Source organism: Delphinus delphis, chromosome 18, assembly GCF_949987515.2.
Source record: "Delphinus delphis chromosome 18, mDelDel1.2, whole genome shotgun sequence".
Classification (NCBI taxonomy): Eukaryota; Metazoa; Chordata; class Mammalia; order Artiodactyla; family Delphinidae; genus Delphinus; species Delphinus delphis.
In genome coordinates, this window is record NC_082700.1 from 56,063,740 (window position 1) to 56,079,104 (window position 15,365).

Consider the following 15,365-nt stretch of genomic DNA (forward strand, 5'->3'; position numbering starts at 1 on the left):
ACCATCTAAAAAACATTTTTCATCCTTTCTATTTACCACTTTCATTGGAAAATTCCAGGTCCTTGTCTCTTACTCAGCCAAGTTTTTTTCCTGCCTCTATTGTCAGTTTTTCTTCATTCACCTCTCTGGAAATGTGTCTTCTACACTAAAGGCATACATTTTTGAAAAGATAAATATTTATTATGTTATCTCCTACTTAAAAACACACCGAAGGCCCATAAATGCCTATAAGGATACAGTCTTCAGTATATCCTATAGGAATTCCCTGATCTAGCTCCTGCCTGTGTCTGCAGCTGCATATCTTGCCAAACGTCCATCCAATTTTGCTATTCCCAACTACATAAAGTTCCCCAATCACTTCAGATTCTGTCAAATCTTGTGATTTTTCTTACCTCTAAAATTTTCCTGATATCCTAACTCCTTACCCAGGTCCCTTCAGTAGAACTTCCCATTCCCTCACCTGTACCTCTCCTATATCCCACACAACCTTTTCCATAACAACACGTTGTACCATTATTTGCTAGTATACTTAACTTGCCCCATGAGGTTGAATACCCTTATGTTAATATGCTGATAAATGCACTCAGGTCCCAGCATCTACTGGTAATAATAATTACATCATTCAATGACACTTATTGACTACCTACAATGCACCAGGAAATGTTGAAGAACTGTGACTATATTAACTCATCACTCTGTTACACATAATTTATGAGACAAGAGGCTGAATAAATTGCTTCAGTTCCCTCATTGAATGAGTATCTGTGCCAGAATTTGAACTGAGTCCTACTGTCTCCAGAACCTGTAACTGTCTTTCTTGCTAAGATCTATTAAATGATTGACTAGATGACTAAATATATAAACACTCATGATTTTGTGTGAGAGTTGATGGTTTTACTTTTACTTAAGGTACATTCAGGAAGCAGTGAATTGTCAGAAGTTCTAGATTATTGTGATAATTGAGTTAATTCCTATGAATTACTTAGAACATGTACACAGCATGTAGGCAGTAAATGTGTTCTGCTATCACATCTTTTTTTTGAGACTTACCTATAAGCTGGGTACTTTAATGTCCACTTTACATAGATTTTCTATTTTCATCCTTTCAGCAACTTTGAAAGTTGACATTATTTTCTCCTATTCATCAGAGAGGAGACAGAAGATTAGAACTTAAGTAGTCATCAAATGTCACACACATGGTAAGTGTTAGAAGCAAGATTTTAACATAGTTCTAGCCATCCCTAAAACTTATGTTTCCTGTAGTTCAGATATCTAGTAAAAATTTTGATTAGATGGTAATATATATATTTCTTGTTCAAACTTTCTTGATATGGCCTTTGCTGTATCATTTAACTTTGAGACAAATCCTACCACTTTATTTATTGACTACTGTTTTATATGCTTCAAGGCAAATAATTGTCAATATATCAATATTTATCATAAAATAATTAATACAATCTTTCCCTTTAAAATAATTTCTTTTCTTCATGTGTGACAATAACTGTTAAGGTACATTTCCAAGTAGAAAAAATAACTTGAAAAACAATCTGTTTGAGAGAGTGAGGCCTGTTTGCATAATTTGATTTTTCTGTTAACTAGATTATCTTAGAAATATTATTTTAAAACTCTGAAAGCTTATTAAACTGAACACGTAGAACTCCAGTTTCTATTTCCAGACTTAGATACCCCTCAACTGCTGTCATCATGCTGTTAATTGAATGTTTGTGTGAAGATTATAGCGTTTTCAACAGCAAGGGCAAAAACATTGTTCTCAACTCTTTGATTTTGGTCTCTTCTTTTTTTGGATATATCTAAAGCTGGTTATAACTTTGTTTCTCAGTCTCTACTTAATCTTGGCTTTTGACTTCCTATCTGACAACTTCACTTTGGTGTGTCACTGCTTGTCACTCTGCTTTAATATGTTTTTCTTCAGTAACTTCAAACACTGTAGCAGGCTCTCTATAATCATGAATAAGAGAATATTTTTTAAATATAAAGAAAAATGAAGAGGGCAAATTAACTCTGAAGAACAGAATCCTCTTGATGTATATTCATCGTTTCAAAATGCTGATACCATGACAAAAAATAACTACAGTGTTACAGGGAGAGTCAAATCTGTAAGGCATGAGAAGACTTAAGTGAAAATAATAGAATAGAGGATTCTGCAAAGATAGCAGAGTAGGAAGCATCAAGAATACTTCTCTCCACCTCGATGACAATATGTCTGACGTAACTATATCAGAAATTGGAGTCTATTGATGGTGTGCAACTTCCAGAGGAAGGCTTGGACATAAGTTGAGTTAATTTCAGTCAGTTTCATGACTGAACCCCTCAAAAAACCCTGGACTACAAGACTCAGGTGCACTCATCTGGTTGGCATTACCTCATACATTTTGCCACACACAGACACTAGGAAAACTGAGCATATCTTTGTGACACCACTGGGAGAGGACACTGGAAGGACTGTCCCTGGTTTCTACTGGTCTTCAGCCCATGTACCTTTTCCCTTTGCTAATTTTACTCTGTATACTTTCACTGTAATAAACCAGAACCATGATTACAACAGCTTTTTTGAGTCTTAGATTTTGGGTGATTTATTAAGCTTATGGGTGATTTTAGGGCCAGCAGGATTTGCAAATTAATAAATTATTTTTCTATGGCACTATTAAAGTAACATAGGCTGCTCATTCAATTTTAAATGCATAATTATCCTCACATGATTTCTCTCCCTCTCTTGCATTTTTTTTTTTTTTTTAGCCGTTGTGGTGGGTGAATCTAGAAAATTCTAACTGGTCTAATATTTTTCCCTTTTCCTTGATGTAGCCGGATAGGTGAGCTGATCTGGATCTGCCTTGTCACAATGATAAATTTCCTATCTTTGACAAACTTATCCCTTAGGATTATATTTTGTATTGTGCATGAAGATAAAAGTCTTCCCTTAAAACCATACACAACAATCAGGATTTTACCAGAGCTGGTTAGAGGAAGATACAGGTCCTTGGAGAGGGACTAGAAAAGTTGCATTTGGATTCCTTTCTACTATTTTCCCTCATATGTATAGTTCATTGGGAACTCCAAGAAAATGAAGAGTAATTTGCAGGGGAATATTTTGTCCTGAGTTTCCGGGAAACTATATCTTCAAATAATACCAAACACTAATTTTCTAAATGACGAGGCTTCCAAAAATATCTTAAGCCTTGCAAAGTGGAATAATAGTGCTAATTAGTGCTAATTATTTGCAATAGATATGTCATACAGGGAAAGCACTCAGTAGTTCCCTTTTCATTTACTGACCATGAGAACCAGTGAGTTGGGTAATCATGGTCTTCTATCCTCTCTAGCTCATGGCTTCGTATGTCATTAGATGATTAACCTCTTTGTACTTCAATTTTTCCATCTACTTGGTAATAATGTTGACTTCAAAGGAATGCTATGACAGATAGTTCTATATTTTAGCAAATTATTTCTTCCTATTAGTCTGGACTTAATTGTTGCTTTTTATTCTGATGATAAGTTTCCTTAAAGGAAATAGGTAACAAACCCCAGAAGTAATAGGTATTAGTACTTTTTGTGGGGGGCTATTTCAATGTTGTTTTCTAGGTCTTTATGTTGAATAACAGGCCCAAATTGTCACATTGGTAGCAACAAACACAGTGGTTCATAAGTGGCAGTGCAGGGATGACTGTTTCCTCCATGTGAAGTCTGTTTCCTCCATATGATGCCATACTCTATCTAGAAGGTGCTAATCTCAAAGCAATGATCAGTACAATGTTAATCCTACTTTTCTTAATAAGAAGAAATTATATCTAGAAAAGCAAAGCTAATGTCAATATCCATCAACAACAAAAGAGTATTTCCTACAAACTCTAACTCACCACAGTGCTAATATAAATCTCTCCTAAATTCACAAAACCCAGTCAATCAACCATCTGTCCACATTTGGAGAGTTTACAGTGAGTTCATTATTAGTTTCTTTAATGTCATTTTGACTAATTTACTGAGTTATTCACCAGGTAATTTTCCTAATTTACTTATTTTCAGATGTATGATGGACAATTCAAATACATGGAATGGGTTCCATGGTAGTATTATGCTTGCTTAACATCTTCCTCTCAGAAATCCCCAATTTCACCTTAGTTATATCTACCAAATTAGGCAACAGCATGCCCTAATAAAAAAAATTATTCCTTCACACATTATAGTATGTATACACTTAAGCAAAGTAGAATTTTATAATTATGTAAGTAAGTAATATTATCAACTCAGAAAAATGTATTCCTTTTTTTAACCTTTATTGAGGTATAACTTATTACAAAAAATGGATTTATTTAATCTATATAACTTATGGGTTTGCTAATCAGCATACACCTATGAAACCATCATGATAATCAATATCCAAACAAGCATATCAGTTATTCCAAATGTTTCCGCCTACTCTGTGTTTTATTTTTTGTTTATTTGTTTTGTTTTGTTTTTGTGGTAAGAGCACTTAAAAATGGAATTATTTTATCTATTATGCTTGCTTTAGCTATTTATATTAAACAGATTAATCTCTAGAATTTGAAAGACACTTCAACTAAGAAATCAAAGCCACTATATTTTGGTGGTCTATTGTGGTGATGCCTAACTTGTGGTTTTCATCATTAATGTATCAATAGTTGTAGTAATAGTGAGCATTTATTTTGACTTGGTATAAAAACATAACTTTCTTAACAATAACATATGAAAAAGTAACTCTGTTTATTCAGAGTTTACAGGTGGGAAAAGAGAGGTCAAGAACATACAATTAGCAAGTGACAGAAGTGGAATGCTTACCCCAAGTTAAGAATGGTATTAAAAATAAAAATGTTCAATGTATTTTTAGATTAAAACTATATGCTATTCACATTTTATAAGACATTAATGCTACTATTCAACTTAGTTGACTATGCATTCATTATTTTTATACCTAACAAAGAATGTGTATCCAATACTGAGCAAAAGCCTAACCTTGTCTATCTTGTCCTATTTATTAATCAAAAAATTTTTTTCAGCACCGTAATGGAACAAAAACAGCAATAAATGCTAAGAATTTAGTATCTATTATGTTCTAGGCACTGTTACTTGTATTAATTTATTTAATGCTATTAACAGCTCTATTGGTAGGTACTATTAGTTGCCCCATTTCACAGATGAGAACAATGAAGAAAAGAAAGTTTAAACAAATTACCAAGGGTCATTCAGTTAGCAAAACGAAGAGGAAAGTTTTGAATTCAGAAGAGTCCACCTTGTGTAGCTTTCTTAGTTACAAAAGAAATAAGCCATGAGGATGTAATATTCAGCATAAGGAATATGGTTAATAATATTGTAATAATTTTGTATGAGCACAGCTCATTACTAGACTTACTGTGGTGATCATTTTGTAATATATGCAAATGTCAAATCACTATGTAATACATCTGAAACTAACAATATAGTACCTCAACTATATTTCAATTAAAAAAAAATCAAGACACATAGAGAAGTCAAGGAACTGAATAAAACAAGAATATACTGAAAATGAATTTTAAAATATTTTATCTGAAAGATAATGTATACAATAACAGGATACAATCTTTTTAGATTACTAAAGACATACTTGTGATATCTTTGGGAAAACGTTTATTTTTTATTTGCTTAATCCTATTTCAAAGTGATTTATTCTTTGGTCTAATAACTCATTGAAATATTAAAAAAGTTGTTTTCATGAAATAAGATACATGAAGACAATTTTCAAAATAATTTAGTATACAAAGATCTTTTAAAATGCCTAATATGCCTGAACAATTATCAAAATCTTTAAACCCAAAGCATCTGGGGTCTTTTCACATGTCTTGAATTATTTCTCAAAATTTTAATTATAGTTTTCAGTTAAGCACTGTATTTATGAGCATCAACTTTCTTAGTATTCTTACAATTCTGCAATTTTGTAATGGATATATTAAATTTTAATACTTAAATTTGGGAATAATGGAACTAATTATCTAACACTGACAATTGATTTATCAATTGTGTTCCCTCTGTGTATTTTATTTGATACTAGTGAGGAACAGGAGAAGCTAAGCAATAAAAACGCTTCAAAGGAGTTGACATGTTCTAATTTAATACTCATTGTCTGTCAGAGAATAGGTTATGATTTAAAATTTTGATCTCTCATTTGCATGATAAAGTGAAAGTAAGTTCTTATTAGTTCTTTCATATTGCAATGATTTTTCCCTCTACCTAGATTTTTGACAAAGAAATCAGTAATTCTGAATGTTCTAGAGCTTCTTTTTAATGACACCACTGATAATAAGGAGAGAAGAGGCTAACTACTTATATTTACAACTAAAGCTGCCTTGATTTATTACAGGAATTTATTCAAATATTCCATGAATAATACATATGATTACAGGGTTAGTTAAGAGAAATACAAATACTTGTTTTTATTCAAGTAATAATATAAAAAAAGAAACTGATGAATTTTATATTAGTTATGCTATCTCAAACTGTAAGGATAAGAAGTTGGTAAGTCTACAGAGCTGGGAGTTTGTTGAACGTTTTTGTGTTAAGGAACTGCACACACATATACACAAATACACATTAAGAGTGGTGTAGGTCTATTTAAAGAACCACCCAAGCTCAGATTCATTTATTTATGTACACATTCATTTATTCACACGTTCATTCAAAAAGTATTTTGGTCTCTAACATGTGTTAACTCTCGTGCTAAGTGCTGGGAGGTATAGTGAACAACACAAACACATTCTATGTTCTATTTAGGAATGGGTGCAGAGAACATTGCACAGGTAAATGAAAAACTACAACTCTAATAAGTGCTATGTGTGGACATACACTTAGTCTCAGTAGTGGGTGTGGATTAAAAGCTCTTTTGAAAAAGTGACATTTGAAGCTGAGAGATTTCACTAACTGAAGAGGAAGAAGTGTGCTCCAGAGTGAACACAAAAATATCCAGTGATTAAGGAGTTAGCACTATATTCTAAGAAAAACAGTAAACCATTGAAGGACTGGAATAGTGACAAGATCAAATTTATGTTTTGAAGATTAATGTCTACTGTTTGGAATGGGCATGTGTCGGAGGCAGGAGGTATGTTTCCCAGTGTGTTTTAATCACTTGCAATCATCTAAGAGAATGATGAGGGTAATTCTGATTAAAATGGTGTTAGTGAAGAAGGATAAAAATTGAAAGATTCTAAAGTTATCAAAAACGAAATTTGTTTAAATATCTTCTATGAGATGGAACATATAGGGAGAGTCAAGTACAATACCCAGTTTTTAGATGGAGGAACTAGGTAAACAATGTGCCAATCACTAGCAGAAAGAACATGAGAAGACCAGGTAGGATGAATGGATGAAAAATCATGAGCCATAGTATGTTTGTTTAGTTGAAGTATGAGTGGATGCAAGGGGCTATTAAAGTAGTTGGAAGCTGATTTATATAGGAATCTCTGAATGAGATTAATACCTTAATAGAGTAATGATAAATTATTCAACTTCTCTAAATAATATGCATTTACTTTGAAGCAATGTGCTGCAAATCAGATCAATCAAGTCAGCTGTTTAGTTGTATTTATTAAATTCTTTAATAAAACTGTGTACATGACTATTGTCTTCAACTACTAAAAATAACAGATGACTTGAGACATTTATTAATGTACGATAGGTTTTCTTAGAAAGTAAATAAAAGTATATTGTAACTAATGATAATAATTTTTTAAATGTATTATTAGGAGCAGTAATCAATACTAATTTAAAAATAATTGTACACACTGCTATATTTAAAATTTTTAAAATAGATAACCAACAAGGACCTAATGTAAAAAAAAGTTACTATAGTAAAAAAAAATAATAATAATAAGAGCAAAGCAAATCCAAAGGAAAAAAATAATAATAATTGGAATATTCTATGCCCTAAATATAGGAAAAATAATTTCCTTTATAATTGCTTATAATACTTTTATCAAATTTACAAAGTTGATCATATATTAAGTCACTAGAAAACATCAATGAAGATTGATATATTTTGTTGAAGTTAAGCTGCCCTTTTGGAGCAAAATTAATTTGTGATTACAAGTGGCTCTGAATTTTCCTAGTAAATGTGACGTACATAAAACATACTTTATTTTCTGAAGTACCATTTGATATATGAGAGTAATGTTAAAAAATGTATGAATGCATTATGTTCTTTTATCATTTTATTGAAGTTTCAGAGAAATTTTCTTTGAAAATTTACTATAGATTATATTCTGACCTGTAGGTCCTAAACTTTGTTCTGTCACAGTGGTGTCTATTTGTTTGATTTGAATATCTCAAACAATATTTTACTCCAGAGAATCACCCTTCTTTGCTCTTTCCTTTTGTTGCCTCTCCTTTCCCCTAACTCACTCCCCAAAGGCCACCCTAAGTCTGAAGACTTCCCCAGCCTCGCCCATTATTTCCTGTTTCTCACTCATCCCCATTTCCCAGCTGGAACAGATTTATCATTTATCAGTTTTAAAGGTGCTAGTTGGTTGAACAGGATTAAAGGCAAAGAAAGCAATGAAATACAGAAAGGGCAATCCTTCAGTAGATTTTTATTATACATTTATTCCAATACTGTAAAAGTTCTGAAATAGAAATCACATATACTGACACCAACAAGTCAATTATTCAATTTTTGCTGAAAATGCTTACTGAACATATTTTTTTCTAGAGCCTTATGCTATTTCAAATTTTGTAAAAACTTTCTTTTATATATTTATAATTCTCAAGAGGGGAAGAAAACAATAAATAAGTCAAAGCTTCTATTTCAAGAATTCTTGGTGTAGTTCAAAGGCCTTCTGAGCAGGTAGAATATGAATATAATGACACTGAAACTGATACCAGTAATGTAGTGGAATTGCCACTTATATAAAGGAATGTAAGAAGGTAAAACATGGAACAATTTCTTTGAAACTAAATTGACTACCAAAAATATTGCAGTTGCTGCAAATAATAAAATAAAACAAGCAATTGCTAAAAAGATCTCAAAGTATCAATGGAAGAAGAGATTCTTTGAAGGTAGAGTCAGATAAAAATATCTGGGAAACCATAAACAAAACAAAAGGACAACCTATAGAATGGGAGAGAATATTTGCAAATGATGCAACTGACAAAGGATTAATCTCCAAAACATACAAACAGCTCATACAGCTCAATATCAAGAAAAAAAACAACCCAATCAAAAAATGGGCAGAAGACCTAAATAGACATTTCTCCAAAGAAGACATACAGATGGCCAAAAGACACATGAAAAGATGCTCAACATAGTTAATTATTAGAGAAATGCAAATCAAAACTGCAATGAGGTATCACCTCACACCAGTCTGAATGAATATCATCAAAAAGCCTACAAATAACAAATGCTGGAGAGGGTGTGGAGAAAAGGGAACCCTCCTACACTGTTGGTGGGAATATAAATTGGTACAGCCACTATGAAGAATGCTATGGAGGATCCTTAAAAACCTAAAAATAGAGCTACCATATGATCCTGCAATCCCACTCCTTGGAATATGTCCAGTGAAAACCATAATTCGAAAAGATGCATGCACCCCAGTGCTCATTACAGCACTATTTACTATAGCCAAGACATGGAAGCAACCTAAAAGTCCATCGACAGATGAATGGATAAAGATGATGTGGTACATATATACAATAGAATATTACTCAGCCATAAAAATACAACAAAATAATGCCATTTGCAGCAACATGGATGGACCTAGAGATTGTCATACTGAGTGAATTAAGTGAGACAGAGAAAAATAAATATCATATGATATCACTTACATGTGGACTCTAAAAAAATGATACAAATGAACATATTTACAAAGCAGAAGTAGACTCACAGACATAGAAAACAAACTTATCGTTACCAAAGAGGAAAGGTGGTGGGGAAGGGATAAATTAGGAATTTGGGAGTCAGATATACACACTACTATATACAAAATAGATAAACAACAAGGACCCACTGTATATAGCACAGGGAACTATACTCAACCTTTTGTAATAACTCATATGGGAAAAAAATCTGAAAAAATATATACATATGTAAATATATATGTATATATATGTATATGTATAACTGAATCACTTTACTGTACACCTGAAACTAACACAACATTGTAAATCAACTAGACTTCAATAAAAATCAATAAATTTAAATTAAATTAAAACAGAATATCTGTGTCTCATCTTACTTGAAGATAAAAATGACTGACTGCAAATGGTTTGTGTTTTATGATACATAATGATATTGGCTTATAAAAGTGTTGAAGTGTCTTCTTAAAAAATAGCCCTACCGGGCTTCCTTGGTGGCGCAGTGGTTGAGAGTCCGCCTGCCAATGCAGGGGACACGGGTTCGTACCCCGGTCCGGGAAGATCCCACATGCCGCGGAGCGGCTGGGCCTGTGAGCTATGGCCGCTGAGCCTGCACGTCCGGAGCCTGTGCTCCGCAATGGGAGAGGCCACAACAGTAAGAGGCCCGCGTACCGCAAAACAAAAAAACAAACAAACAAAAAATAGCCCTACCACAAATTAATTGTTTTGAAAACAGGTACATCTCGATTACTCTGTGAAATTTTCAACTGTGAAAATTTCAATGTCCAATGCCTTTTGTTCAGGCACTTTAAAAAAATCTTTGCTCCTCATACAATCTCCCGGACTTCCTGAACAAGGATGTGCAGAATGATGGTTTGGCTCTCAACGTCCATTCCACCTTGAAGATGAAGGAAAGCTGGAAATCCATACTTCCCATCCTTCATTGTTACCAGGGCTCTGGGAGTGAACTTGGTTGCATCTTTCAGGCACTTTCATGAGATTCAGAAGGCTCGATCTTAGATGGATCAGCAGATTCTGGCAAAACAGAATGCTAGCAGTGGCTGAACTACGTGGTCTCTTTCTCTGACCACTGAAATAAATATTGATGGTACTCTTTTTGTGTGTACTTACTGTCAATAAGTTCTGTTCTATTTTTAGAATAATCCTTGGCTTTTTCAACTAAGTACAATTCATCCTCTTTTGAGATTTTTCTTCCATTTGTATATACAACAAGGGAGAATAGTCAGAATTAATGTTAATGTTAGCCTGTCTTCACAATTTTTGTATACATGTTTAAATTTTATTATTCAGGGTCAAAATATATTAGCATTTTTGTCTTTAATTTTTCCACTTTTGTTTCCTTTCTCTATGACTCTCTTCTTCCAATATAATATTTTTTCAACATTGAAGCTGAATATTTGAAGACAGTACTTTGATGATGCCATCTAACACCATCGTTTTGAAGTGTGACGCATTAATTTGAATTTTTTTTCATTTTAGTCACTTTAATTATATGCTGTGAAGACTAAAGTGGAGTGAGGTTTCGTATGGTGTGATACATGGACCTCTCCAGATGAATCCTGATTACTGTTTAGTTTAGAATTGCAGTGGTTTTAGGATGTTGTGTTTACATATTTTCTCTAGCTATCATTTTAAAAGAATTGAGGAATGGAAAAATGTAAATAAAAATAATAGCTAGGAATTTGGACTAGTACATGGTATAAAAAATAAGGATGACTAAAATGATTATAATAAAATATTATATAACTTCTGATATTCTTATTAGTTTAACTGGGTCCTTTTGTGATTTTCTATAAGATTATAACAATCTATCAATTTTCATTTTTATTGTATACAATATATTCATATGTGTTTAAACTTATCTAGCAAAACTAGGACACTAAGGGATAAGTTATGCTATAAACTTGTGCATATTTTTCATGTAAATCCTTTTTTTATTGATACATTCTTTGGAAAATTACCAAAGTATAAGCAGTTTTTCTTGCCTACTGGCAAAATGCTCACATTAAAACACAATCTATTTTATCTCATACATACATTACATCTGAAATCTGACAAGAAAAGGTGAAAAGTCACTTAAAGTTGTGTATGACACATTAATTAGAGTATTAATCTGCAAAGAAAGCTTTCCAACTTAGAAATTTGAAGAAACTTCTGAGCAAGACTTGATTATTGTAGATATTATTTCAGCCCATTATATCTAAGAGACTCTGGTTTATCAGAACTACTTATATTAGTGAATAGCTTAGTGGTAAAATAAGTAAAAATGCAGTATTTAAAGCTATTTTTTCCTTTCAAAAATAACCTTAATTATGTAATAAATGTCTATAGAAGAATAAAGTTACATTTCAAATTGTAATTAAAAGTGAATCTGATAATAACTCTTATTACATTATTGTATATCCTGTCTTTTTTAATCTATTCAGTTATATATCTGCATATATAGAGAAATATGTGGAAAGGTTTATGGTTTTTAAACAATTTACACAAATGCTATCACACTGTTTGCATTATTTTGTATTTTATCATTATTATATAATTAATTCCTGCACATACAAACACACACACACACACACGCACACACACACACATGCACGCACACACACATGAACCTAAACAGTTTAAGTGGAAATTTCAGAATAAGAGTTAGTCTAAAATTCACTAACATGTTAAGTTTGAATCTTTCCCAAGTGCATATTTATATCACACATATTTAGAAAAAAGTTAATATTTTGGCTCAGAGCAATAAGAAATCACATAGTTAATAATTTAACATGAAGTCAATTAAATAGATATTTTGTTTTTAATATGTTATTTTTCATTTTATGTTGTCAGATAACCTTTTATTAATGGGCTATTTGAATGACCATTGTTTGCCCACAGGAAAATTAAACATAAAGTAGCATTCTTTATTCTTATTTTTCTTCACTATGTAACACTATCCACAGTAATTCTGTTGCTGCCTATTCTATATACACACATACCTCCCTTCCCCTTAGGACTTAAGCCATAATTTATAGTATTTAATTTTATTTTATTTTACTATTATGGCACCCAGCAGGGATACTTTGGAATACTTTTATAGATTAATAAAAGCATTCTTCATCAAGCTACCATCTGCTCGCTTGTCAGTTTCATCTTACCTGTGCACAATGAAGTACTACAGGGCTTATAAAACCTTCTCAACAGCAGAGTCAGTTTTGGCATGCAATAATCGTGACTTTTTTTCTTCCTTTTTCTCATCGTTGTCTACAGAAGTGATAGTATTACTCCTAGGGACTTGAAAGAAACACACTCAAGGACGAGTGTTGACAGACCACAATCACAATACTTTCCCCTTCCTTTATGTGATCTGGAACTGTTCAAATTTCTCATAAGTTTTTTATATAGATCTTTAGCATAGGTAATTCTGTATGGTATCTTAAGTTCCATAAGCAAATTTGGTTGTTCCTCTACTAAACTGAAAATTTACATTATAAAATATTTTTGGTTTAACATGCTAAACGTTTCTGTTAACAAATATTTTATTTGACTGCCAGACATTTAGTTTTAAACGTGTGAATATTGATGAATAAGTTTAACATAGTTTATCAGGGTTTTTTTTGTATAAATAGAACTTATAAAATAGTCATTAGCAAATTACAAAAATGAACAAAATTATTGAAAACAGAATTGCATATTGGAGGATTTTTGTTTTTGATTTAATGTTATCTTTTTTTTGCTTCATATTTTTTTTTTTCATGTCTTGTTCTGAGAAATATCTAGGTTTTCTTCTTTTTTCTTTTAGCATAACTACATTTACTAAGTAAAATATTTTTTTGAGAAAAGTGAGTTACTTCTGTACATCAAGGCAGAAGTACAAACATTATCCAATTTAGATACAAAAAAAAGAAAGCACACTTTGTAAAGAATACATGTAAAGTGATGCTGGTTTCATAAACAAAATTATATTTACACACTAATATTTTAGCCTATTCATGAAATTCATAATCATGTTGTTTAGGATATTTCTTATAGTAACTTTAGCTTTAAATTTCAAAACACAGATATACCTAGTAGTTTCTCCTCATTATTCAAAAATTACATAAAAGTCATATTAAAACTTTAAATTTTATTATGTATCTGTTTTCTAATATATCTTTGGCAGTGTTCTGGCAGAATACTTTTAGATCATAACTCTGTTTTTATAGAAATATAGTCTTAATTAAAATATTTATGAATTTTATTAAAAATTGTCATATATTTATTACTTGGATGACGAAAAATATGTAAAGCCTAAAACCTGAAATAATACTTATTTGTCAAAAAGATACCTATAATTCAATCACAAAGCAATAAATATCTATAGTTTAAAATATAAAATGCTACTACATGTCTATGAGATTCAAAAAGGGAATAAAGGTTATGAAATAATTTTGTGATGCACTTGAAAATAAAACAATGCTATTGTTTTATAAAATTAGTCTTTTTGATTAATAGTTATCAAACATGATCTCTTAACTTTTTATGTAAAAAATAATTGGAATAACATCTAATTGACTGTGTCTTTTACTGTAACAGACTGTACTCTTTGTAAAGATAGTCCTTTCAAATAATTCCTATTTCAATTACCTATTTCAAATAATACACCATTATATATATATATATCCAGTTAACCTCCTTTTATTTCTACATTGGGATATCTTTTGTATATTCTTAAAATTTTTTCCAAATATATCAAAAACCTATGCTTGGAAGATACCAATTGTGTGAGCACATTCTAAGCAAGTGGTATAGTGTTTTGTGGCAATGTTATTTTCACATTTATCTTCATTGCAAATAGGGACCAGAGAGCAGATCACCTAGGATAAACAGGGAGGCACACCAAGGAGACCAACTTTCTAACTGCCAACCAATCCCAAAGGAACAGAATTTACAAAAAATGAGCCCTGCTCATCTGGAGGTCATATTTAATATTAAATTGAGGGACTTTAATTTAGAGGTGGATAAGGAGCTGAGTATGGAGGGGAAGGTCAAGGAGTTTACTTCTCTTTTCCCACTCACCTGTTGAGAGGTAGTGTGGTATTACAGATATTATAATAGGTATTTTGGAATCATAAATTTAGGATTAAAACCAACTTGGCTTTAAATCACAGCTCTCTAATTAGTTACTGTGGGATAACACTGCTCTAATTTTCATTTTTCTTATTACAAAAGTAGCACATTTTTTGTGTGCTGTAAATCAGATGGAGTATGTGAAACAATCTAATAGAAAATGCATTGAGTTCACTACTTCTGCTATATTTTCCTAAATTAATTCTTTGTAAGTCATAGTAAACATGTATTGGAACTTGTATCACAAATCCTTCACCAGAAGTTTGATATTTTTCTACATACACATTTTACTCCATAATATACATGACTGACTTAAATTTAAATGCAATTCTAATTTCTCTCCTTAGAGTGTTTCTTCTGGAAAACTTGTACATCCTTTTTTTTTTTTTTTTTTGCGG